General features: G+C 49.7%; 1 non-coding gene across 1 annotated transcript; it reads right to left on the reverse strand.

Annotated features, from left to right (window-relative positions):
• Positions 1 to 7,762: 7,762 nt before the first annotated feature.
• On the reverse strand, positions 7,763 to 7,834 carry TRNAQ-CUG (transfer RNA glutamine (anticodon CUG)). Its single transcript has one exon. It is a non-coding gene; the product is annotated as a tRNA-Gln (tRNA).
• Positions 7,835 to 8,212: the final 378 nt, after the last annotated feature.

Below are 8,212 nucleotides of genomic sequence, written 5' to 3' on the forward strand. Positions count from 1 at the left end.
GCATCGAGCTACCGGGTATACCCCATATCAATTGATGTTCGGCCGACCAAGCCGAGTTCCGTTGGATCTTCTGTTAGAGACGCCGGAGGTAGGGGGCAATCGATCCCCATCACAATGGATACAGGAACATCAACGACGAATGAGCGCAGCAAAGGATGAGATGGAGAGAGCTCGGCCCACAGAGAGCCTACCCGTCGTAGAAGAACGGCAGCAGGCCTTTCATACGGGGGATCGGGTGCTGGTGTGAAATCGCAGGGCAGCACATGGCCGTAAGCTGGAGTCCCGATGGGAGAGGAAACCATATGTGGTGGTAAAACGTGTAGATCCCAGGCTTCCTGTGTATGAAGTGAGACCAGAGGGTGATCAGGGACCGAGCAGAAGACTGCATCGCAACCTGCTGCGGCCGTGTACATTCCTGACACCAGAACCAGTCACGCCCGCGAGGCCAGAAGAACCGCAGGGTGCTCCACCGACAAATATTGACGGAGATTGGTGGTTGGTGGTTCCATCAGACGACCCTAGTGTGTCCTGGGCGTCACGACCAACAGGGACGGAGAACCAAACGGAGTGTGGGGAGACACCTGCAACGGAATTGAATTGTGTACTGCGTTACCCACAGAGGTGCACTCGCAATCGGCAACCGGCCTATTTACAAGACTATGAAGTTTAGTGCAGAGGACTGCACTTGTTAACGAGGGGGGAAGTGTGAGGGTTACAACGGGACTTACCCCTCTCGAGGGACGGCGCAGGAGCGCGGGCTCGTAGGGCGCTGAAGAGGTGGCGGCTCAGAAGGAAGGAGCGTCTGTGGCGTCATGGCAACGGCCGCACCGCCGATAGCCATGACGCATGCACGCGACGGCAAGGAGGGCGAGGTCTGCACGGCGGGAGAAGGAGGAGAGACTCGGCAGGAAGGGAGGGAGGGCGCCAAAAAGAGAGGGGGCGGGGTAAAGAGTGGCGCGAAGAAGGAGTGGGGGAGAGCGGGAGAGGTGTAAGAGGAGCAGGACGGGAAGAGGACGGGAGAAACGAGCAGGGAAGAACAGGGGTCCGGACCGTGCCAGTGACCGTGACAGTGAGAGCTGTCACTGGAGACCGCAGGAGGCAAGAGAAGGCAGGAGCCTGGCAGAACGTGGGCTCTCCTAAGATCTAGAAAAAGGACAGAGGACCGGCCGGAGCACAAGGAGTGTGCCAACAGCCACAGGTACCGTGCTCAGACCCCAAGACCCCAGATCAAGGACTAGAGTCCCGCCATAGAAGCTAGGGCCCTTGTCCTAATCAGGACTGTTTCACTCTGTGACGTCCATCGCTAGCTACCGTCAAACAATTCACCCTGAGCTAAGCCCAAAGACAGGCGGACTTGCTATCATATTCACCGCACCAGTGTCGCGGCGTGTCCTCCAGAGTAAAAGCCCCGTATGTAACCCTGCATGGAACTGTTATTGCTAAAACACTGCATGTAACCCTGCATGGAGCTGTTATTGCTAAAACACTGCATGTAACCCTGCATGGAACTGTTATTTATGAAGATTGTTGGAGCAGGAGCAGACAGAAGGAACGGTCGGGTTGACGGGACTTTGTTGGACTATTAGCTGGACTTCGTGTAACCCGTAGCGTCAGCCCGCCAGTTCAGTTGCGTCCTAGGGGGTCCACCGCTCGGACCACCGACTGAGGAGAGAGGGTTTGTCATGAAAGGTAGCGGATAGCTCCGCAAGGACCCATGACGGTGCTAGTAGGTACGGTAGTCGCTGATTCCCACGACGCGATCCGTGGGCCTAGAGTGTGACTCTTACCCTAGGGTAGGCTGTCAGTAGCGGGTAGCTCCCGCCGTGACTGACAGCGGCGTGTCCGTAGCCAAGCCGGCAACGTGGGGTCAGGCACAACCTCTCTCCGGGGGACTTCCAGCGGGATCGAAGTCCTCAACCTCAGGCTTCCTGTCTGCGCCATCGTGAAGAAGTTATTGTTGTTTGCTCGCGGCAGTAAAGAAGTTACCCAAACAGAAGGTGTGTTTCGTTCATTGCGTCCTAACCGCGGTAGTTCTTCCTACAAAGTCTTTATTAAATTTGCAACGAGGACAGACTACATGAAATTTAAAAGTTAAAGTCCATTGCTGACAACAATCAGCTTAGTGCAAGAAATAGAATTAGGTCTTTGAAGAGTAAAGTGCTAGCGGCTGCAGAACGTAACACTCCACCCACAGTTAAATTCTAAAGAGTCAGCAGGACAAGTATTAAAATTGAGGTAGAAGCCCCCCCGACATGTTTCGCTACGATGTAGCGTCTTCAGGGGTATCGGGCCAATGAGTAGTTCTGTGTGTCATACGTGCTTGCTGCGTGGCTGCGTGATTTTCACGCATATGCCATCCTTATGACACGTGGTTTTGCTGTTTAGAAAAAGAAATTAAGGAAGTGCTTTTATTTTTTCCTTCATTCCTTTATCTACTGTTGCGCCGTGTGCCATGTGCCATGCGCGATTTTCACGCACCCAATCACTTCAATGGGTGCGTGATGCATGGAAAACGGCCAAGTATGGGACATGTCGTGAGTTTTACACAGCGGACACACGCTGCGTGAAAATCACGGACTGTCTGAACGGCCCCATTGACTAACATAGGTCCGTGTGACGCGTGTGATTTTCACTCGCGTATCACGGACGTTAAACACGTTCGTGTGAATAAGGCCTTGAAAGACTGTTGATAGGCTGCTTGCATGTACTGTACATACCTGTAAGTAAGGTAGGGAGCAGTTCCGGACCAGGGAGGATATTAAAGTGTTGTATTAAGGCTGGATTCACACGAGCGTGGCGTTTTTGCGCGCGTAAAAAATGCGACATTTTGCGTGCGTTGTAGTTGCGTGTGGCATGCGTTATGGCTGCGTTGCTGCATTTTTTACGCGCGTATGGCATGCGTTTTTTAAGCGCATAATAAAAACGGAGGGTGGAGTAATGGAGAGGGCAGCCTACAAAGAGGCACCCTTCTCCAACACCTGCTTGATGTGAGCACGTGTTCGCATCCTTTTGGCACCTTGCAAACTACTTTTGGAGGTGTAGGGTGTTTCTTGCCTTGTTTGCCTCTCTAAAAGCACAATTATTATGCCGTTGACTCCGCTGGGCCGTGTGCTGATCTCCTGGATGGTTTCTCGGCGATTTGGCGAGCGCCGACTCATGCTTCAGGAGGGAACCCGGAGAAGAGGGAGGATATGGGTTCATCCTCTTGTGGCCCAGCGCACCTCCAAAGGGCATTTTCATACTCTCTATGATGACCTTTGCAGCCACCCCGAGAAATTTCGGTCGTTTTGCCGCATGTCTGTGTCGACATTCTGCTGGCCCAGATTCGACCAGGAATCACCTACCAGGACACAAACATGCGGCGCTGCATTTCCCCCGAGGAGTGACTCCTTGTGACGTTGAGGTATGTGTGTTTTAAACAATTCCAGCTTACAGGAAGGTGTGTGGGTGTCATGTCCTACCTGAAGTTTTAGTGTATTTTGTGTGTTTTGTGTGTTTTTTTCTCGCCCATGTAGATTTCTTGCTACAGGAAACAGCTACCATTCCTTGCATCTTGAATTCCTTCTGGGAGTGAGCACAATTTCGGTCATTGTGACAGGCACCTGTGTTGTGCTGTGGCAGCGATTAAAGCCCACAGTGATGCCTCAGCCCACGACAGAGCACTGGCTTTCTATTTTAGATGATTTTCTCGCCACCACCCAATTTCCTAATTGTATTGGTGCCCTAGACGAGAAGCACATTCGTGTCAAGAAGCCCCCCCACTCTGGATCCCGATTCTATAATTACAAACAGTTTTTTTTCCATTGTCTTGTTGGCCTTGGCCGACAGCAATTATTGCTTTACCATTGTACACATTAGGTCCTATGGAAGCTCTGCTGATGCCCGCATATTTCGCACATCTAGAATGGGCCATCGTCTTATGGGCAATCAACTTTATGTGCCGGAACCGAGCCTCCTGCCTGGCTCACGAGGACCACCAGTCCCTTATGTAATCGTGGCAGATGAGGGTTTTGGCCTCACAAGCCAAGTCATGCGTCCGTTTGCTAGAAGGGGCTTGGATGACCGACGGCGCATCTTCAATTACCGGCTAAGCCGAGCACGAAGATGTGTGGAATGTGCATTTGGCATTATGTCAACCAAATGGCGGGTTTTTCTCACCACAATGCAACTGACGCCGCAAAATGTCACCCGTGTCATACAAGCGTGTGTTGTTCTTCATAATTTTTGCCGCATACATGACGCCGGTTGTGATGCAGAATATATTCGCCGAAATGTGACAACATCAACCATTCCGCAACAAATTCCACTCGGAAGGGCTCAAACATCTGGTATCCGAGTACGCGACATATTTGCCCAATATTTTGACAGCCCCGATGGAGCACTGCCATGGCAGGAGGATGCTCTGTGAAGGGTGTCCTAGTGGAGATTAGTGGGCCAATGTATCATCTGTTCTTTGAATTTTGCGTAATTTGGGGTGGGGATTTTAGTATTAGGGACTCGCAAGACATGAGGACCCTTGACGTGGGTTGCGAGCTTATATCTTTGGTGGTTTTGATGTTTTGGTTTCATGTCCTAAACGAAATAGCATGTGAGGCACATTCGCTTATCCAATGTTCACAAATACAAAGCCAAAAGTCATTCGCCCGGACTTTCTCACAGCACTGAAATGCAGCAGAGCAGAGTATGAGGAATTGAACAAAACCACAAAAGATACCCTAATACCTCAATAATGGCATGCAACTATCTCGGGACCTGGCCATAATGTTCCAACTTTACCTAAAAGGACCTGTTCGGTAACCTTGGTTCCAGCACATAGATGGAGGCAAACACAACCAATTTTACTGCAAAACAAAAACACACCTTATTGTGTAATGTGGAAAATGCACTTTAAACATAACCAAGCAGGGAAAAATAACTAAAAAACGCACCAACATGATGCAAAATTAACCTACTCGTTATTCTAGGTTTAGCTCACAACAACGAGCACACCATAATCTGCCGACACAGCGCTACAACTCCTGATATCTGTGTGATGGGGAGTGATAGCTTTGTATTTCAGCACCACTATGCTTTCCCTGTGCCTGCTGAGGATGTTCCTCAACAGCATAGTGGTGCTGATACAGAGTGTTGAACCCTGCCGGGGGCCCTGGGCTAAGGGTTCCTGGGGTCTGCCGTAGGGTGGGAAAGGCCGGTCCTGCACCACCACATGACCAGGTGACATTCTGCTCACCATTGGCCGCTGGTACTGTGGCCGGGGAAATGTGCTGGCAGGCTGGGAAGGGAGAGGTGCAGTGGAGGGCACCGATGCCTCAGGCAATCCACGCCAATGCTCTATTACCTGGAAGCACTGGCGTGGATTGTTAGGAGGAGTGGCGGAGTCAATTATGGCAAGGATGGAGCCTTGGACGCACGCCATCCGGTAGTCAGGTACTCGCCTGAGTAGCGGCGCTAGGCTATGGCAAAACGCGTCACAGGCGTCCTCATCAGAACAGCGGCCGAGGTACTCCAGGACTCGAGAGTCCACGTTGGCACCTGTTGCGGCAACATGGTTGCTCCGGCGCCTGGCTGGTGGCGTCCGGGGATTGTCGATGTCCCGTGGCAGCTGGGGTTGGCTGCTTGACTGGGTGGCTGCTTGTGGTGCCGTCGGCTCTGGGATCAAGGGCAGCACGGGATGTTGTTCCGGGGCCGGCTGCGACTCCTCATGGTCAGCCTCCTCCTCGGTGTCGAGGAGATTATCACTGCATCTGCCAGAAACATTTTGTGTTACTCCTTTTAACATGGGCACAAGGGACAAACAACCATTTTTGGCTGATTTTCAAGTGAGCACACACATGTCTTCAAGGTACAGTCAGTACTTATGGGCGCATCTCCATAATGTCCTTCAGGAACATTAGTTGCTTGGTATAGATGTATTGGCGCTTCTTGGGCGCACCATCCCCAGTTCGCCCTCTGCCGCCAAATTCCCGCCGGAATTGATCCCGACAGCTCCTTCACCGGGTTTTAACATCATCAACTGGACATAGGAACACCAAACAAAAAAACAAGGTCACCAGGTGACATCACTGAAAACGGCACTTGTCCGAAACGTCGCCATTCCTTAAACACCACTAAACATTATACACCTGCCTAATGATGCTGTGACACACCCGCGACCCAGCACAGTAGGAACATGTGAAACACAAGGATATACACTACAGCATGGGCGATTGCATTAGCATAAATACAGATCTGCACTTACCAATGCTCTTGCGGTCTCTTGTGGTGCTTTTAGCCCACTCCTGTCCGAATAGGCTCTGCGCGACCTCATCCCAGCCAACCTCCTTGCCCGTGCGGTCGTGGTAGGCCTCTGCACGTGTGTTCCACAACTGTGGCCTCTCATGGACCAAGCAGATGAGCTTTTCCACATCGCACGCACGAGGCATTGCAGCAGATGTCGGTTTGAACTGTGCGCATGTGCCCAGAAAGTGAAAAGCCACTTCCTGGTTTGTGCTTGTTTTGTCTAGTTTGGTCAACTCATTTACATAGGCTTAACAAGCGTTGCGTGAAAAACGCTGTGCGTATGGAAGTGCTTCAGTGTGCCGTGCGTTGTTTTCACGCACCCATTGACTTCAATGGGTGCGTGATGCGTGGAAAACGCCCAAAGAACGGACATGTCGTGACTTTTTCGCAACGGACCAACGCTGCGTAAAAATCACGCACATGTCTGCAAGGCCCCATAGACTAATATAGGTCCGTGCGACGCGCGTGAAAAGCACGCGCGTTGTACGGACGTGATTCCCGTTTGTCTGAATAAAGCCTAACTGTGACATTTGTATAAGCAATTCTATGGCTGGCACATCTGAATGGGATTGTTTTAGCCGTCACAACGCTGTGGGCACTGCTATGTGATCACATTGGCCAGTTTGCGCAATATTCTGGGTAATATAGGTAACTCTGCATGATCCATATTATGTCCACAAGACACAGATCTCCCGCAGATGAATTGAATTTTATTAACAGCTTTTATGTATCCTGTACACATAGAAGCTGTATTGTTCCGTCAAAGCCGATTCCATCAGGCCAGCTGAACTGACGGCTTGGCTAAAAGCCAGCCTGCGTGTCTCTGAGACACAGGATCCAGCTAATATCCATCGAAACTAAGTTCAGATCTTAGATGTGATCATTATTAGCTGGATCCTGTGTGTCAGAGATACGCAATACCAGCTTTCAGCTGAGCCGTAAAGTAAAAGAGGAGCAGTTGCCCATAGCAACCTGACAGACTCCAACTCTGTAGAGGCCTAATTGTAAATAAAATAATGAATCAGATAAGTTGCTATGGGCAACTGCTCCACATTTCCTTGACACTATTTTTAATAAATCTCCCCTAGTGTCTTGCTCTCTAATGGGCAACGAGCTCTCCAAATAGAGATTTTGGGACTGGGTAGTACCTGTTTTTGATTTCCAGCTGGTGGTGGGTAAGACTCTGCTGCGTTTCCAAATTTGTTGCTGAAATAACACTTTTTAAAATAGAGCCATCGGGAATTTGTGCATTTATTTGAAGGTATTCACCATATCCACTCACACTTTCTGAAAACCCTTCCTTTTAATATTCTGATTTGTACAATTTGTATACCTGACTCCAATAGTATTTAGACAATTCTGTCTTTGAAAATGAAAAAACATGTGTTTAAGTAGGCATTTAATAATCAAATTAAATTTAAATATATTATGGAGATTGTATCAACAAAATTCTGTCTTTATAATGAAGGAAAAAAAAAACATTAGGTTCCACCGAGATTTGAACTCGGATCGCTGGATTCAGAGTCCAGAGTGCTAACCATTACACCATGGAACCGCTTAAGTTTTACTGTTAGTTTTCCACTAACGTCTCTGACGTGACATCCCTAACTATGATGTATGAATTCCTATGAAATGCACGGATTATCATTTTCAATTCCCTTTGTGGAACAGCGCGCAACGCGGTGCAGCTCATGTATCTGCCTGCAGTGTCATAGCGGACTGCCCACACCCCGCTATAGTGCAACACCCTCTGCAGAACAAAGCGCCGCCATTTTGCACCTCTTGCAACGCTCTGTGCTATCGCCGTTGCGGCCACTGTAGGTTATTAATTTTACAAACTAAACATGTAAACGAACTCTATCCCATAATAAACCGACAAAATAAACGGTACACCAGAACAAAGCCTAAATTGACTCCGTCACGAGGTGTACCA

Source organism: Rhinoderma darwinii, chromosome 3 (genome assembly GCF_050947455.1).
Source record: "Rhinoderma darwinii isolate aRhiDar2 chromosome 3, aRhiDar2.hap1, whole genome shotgun sequence".
In the NCBI taxonomy this organism is placed as follows: domain Eukaryota; kingdom Metazoa; phylum Chordata; class Amphibia; order Anura; family Rhinodermatidae; genus Rhinoderma; species Rhinoderma darwinii.